Source organism: Eutrema salsugineum, unplaced genomic scaffold (genome assembly GCF_000478725.1).
Source record: "Eutrema salsugineum unplaced genomic scaffold, Eutsalg1_0 scaffold_1, whole genome shotgun sequence".
NCBI classification, from domain to species: Eukaryota; Viridiplantae; Streptophyta; class Magnoliopsida; order Brassicales; family Brassicaceae; genus Eutrema; species Eutrema salsugineum.
This window is the reverse complement of record NW_006256909.1, coordinates 13,416,822-13,419,628: the sequence shown is the minus strand read 5'-3', so window position 1 is coordinate 13,419,628 and position 2,807 is coordinate 13,416,822.

Below are 2,807 nucleotides of genomic sequence, written 5' to 3'. Positions count from 1 at the left end.
ATGATTAACAATCATAACTATCGCAATAAAATAGTTTTTAATACCATATAGGATTGTCCATGTACAAATATACATATTCATAAGTTTAAAATTTATAAAAGATCATATCTACTATCTGTATTATTGATGATAAAATTGAAGATAACAATACAATACATTTAAAAATATTTACAGGTAAGAAAATCAATTATCACATCATAAAATCATCATAAATTCTGAATGTATATCATAAAACACCAAGAAAAGCTACTGATATAATAATTCGGGAGATAAAATCCAATGAGAATCCAACTTTAAGTAAAAGCAAAATATTATTTATATTTTAGAATATTATATTTACATATATTTGCATGAATATATATAATTATTAATTTCTGTTTTTATTGGGACCATATATTTACATAGGAGTTTCAAAAAAAATTATTATCTTATTATCTTATCGAATTTGATGGATTTTTACATTGGCTCGACTTGGGACCAGTAAAATTTATTAATTTATAGTAATTATTAATTTATTGAGTATTAATTTATAGAGGTTATACTGTATATTGAGAATACTCTTTTTTAGAGGGAAAAATAGAGGTACTATTGGAGACAAATGCACCTCTATTTTACAGTTTCTCTATTATAGAGGAAAAGATAGAGGCAACCATTGGAGATGGTCTTAGACATCAAAAGTCGATTTCCTGTCTTTGCATGAAGTTAAATCCCTTTTAAAGATCTTCTAATACACCAGCATGTGATCTTTCAATTTGCAATTAATAGCTCCCCTATACTATTTTATTTTGAACAAAACCATTCTTTTTACGTTTGTCCATAAATATACATAAACAACAAAATGACAAAAATAAATTGTTGTCGATTTTAAATTCTCAACATGAAAAATGAGATTTAGAATTATGATGAGTAGTGGAAGAAACAAGTTGAGCAAGAGAAGAAAAGAAGGGGGAAAAAAAAACAGAGTGGAAATAGGAGGAGTCGTTATCAAGACAGACATGAGCAAAGCCTATGACCGAGTAGAATGGAGCTTCCTTGAAACCCTTATGATTAAACTAGGATTTTCAGAAAGATGGGTCAGACTCCTCATGTTCTGTATCTCCTCGGTCTCATATCAGATCCTTATAAATGGAGAACCGAAAGGAAAGATCATCCCATCCAGAGGATTACGACAAAGAGATCCCTTATCCCCTTTTCTCTTTATCCTTTGTACTGAGGCTCTCATCTCGCTTCTTAAAGGAGCAGAGGAGGAAAATCGCATCTCTGGGCTGAAAGTAGCTCAAGCAAGTCCACCGGTTTCACATCTTCTTTTTGCTGATGATAGCCTTTTCTTCTGTAGAGCGGACATTCAGCAGGGAGCCGAGATTTTCAGGATTATTGATACATATGGAGGGGCCTCGGGACAACAACTTAATTTGGGAAAATCCTCCATTATGTTCGGGAATAGAGTGTACCCGCTTATAAAGCAAGGCATCAAGAATGCTATAGGAATATCATCAGAGGGCGGCATGGGAATGTACCTCGGCCTCCCAGAGCATATCTGTGGATCAAAGAAGAAAGTCTTCTCCTATGTCCATGACCGTCTGAGCAATCGGGTCAATAATTGGTCTGCAAGACTTCTTTCCAAAGGTGGAAAAGAAATTCAAATCAAATCCGTTGCACAAGCCGTCCCTACGTACGTCATGTCATGTTTTCTATTGCCCCAAGGAGTGACGGATAAATTGCGGAGTCCCATTGCCAATTTCTGGTGGAGCTCAAAACAGAATAGTAGCGGAATACACTGGATTGCTTGGGATAAGATCTGTGTCCCTCAAGATATGGGAGGCCTCGGATTCCGAGACCTACAAGACTTTAACCTAGCCCTTCTAGCAAAACAGCTATGGCACCTTATACAATATCCCTCATCACTCTTGGCACGAGTCTTAAGAGGCAGATATTATAACCGGTCCGACCCTCTGGAAGACCGGAACGTTTACTCACCATCCTATGGGTGGAGGAGTATAATGGCCGCAAAACCGTTTTTGAGGATGAGACTGAGGAAGACAATTGTATCGGGCCTAAATACGAGAGTTTAGAGCGAACCGTGGATTCCTGACCTTAGAGCTCGGCCGCCTAGACCAGCCCCGCATATCGGATTCCTAGAGCCGGGAATCCTGGTATATTCTTTCATCCGCCGAGACACCAAACAGTGGGACATTCCCCTGCTTAGAGAATTTTTCCATCCTGAGGACATTCCCCTTATCCTCGGGATGAGACCTAGCCAGACCCGTACCTTGGATGGATATGCCTGGAATCATTCCAAATCGGGATTGTATTCGGTCAAGTCGGGATATGACCTAGTTAGAAGAACGAAGATTGAACGAGAAGCTGGAGCGTTTAGGGAACCAAGCATCACGGCCCTACAACGACATGTTTGGAGAGTTCGTTCATCTGGGAAGATGAAACACTTTATGTGGCAATCGTTATCTGGGTGCGTGGCGACATGCCAAAACCTCACATACCGTCATTTGGGTTCCGACAAACGCTGCCCCCGCTGTGGGGATCCCGAGGAAACCATAAACCACCTTCTGTTCATATGTCCCCCGGCATTACAAGTCTGGGCATTATCGGACTTTCCGTCCCCTCCGGGTGTCTTCCCGAGTACTTCTATTTATCAAAATATGAGCTTCCTCTTTTGGAAAACAAAAGAGCTAGGCATGACGGATCCTACAAAGGATATTTATCCTTGGATCCTATGGTTTATTTGGAAAGCAAGGAATGAGAAGATCTTCAAAGGGAAAGAAATTTCCCCGGTGGATACATGGATACAT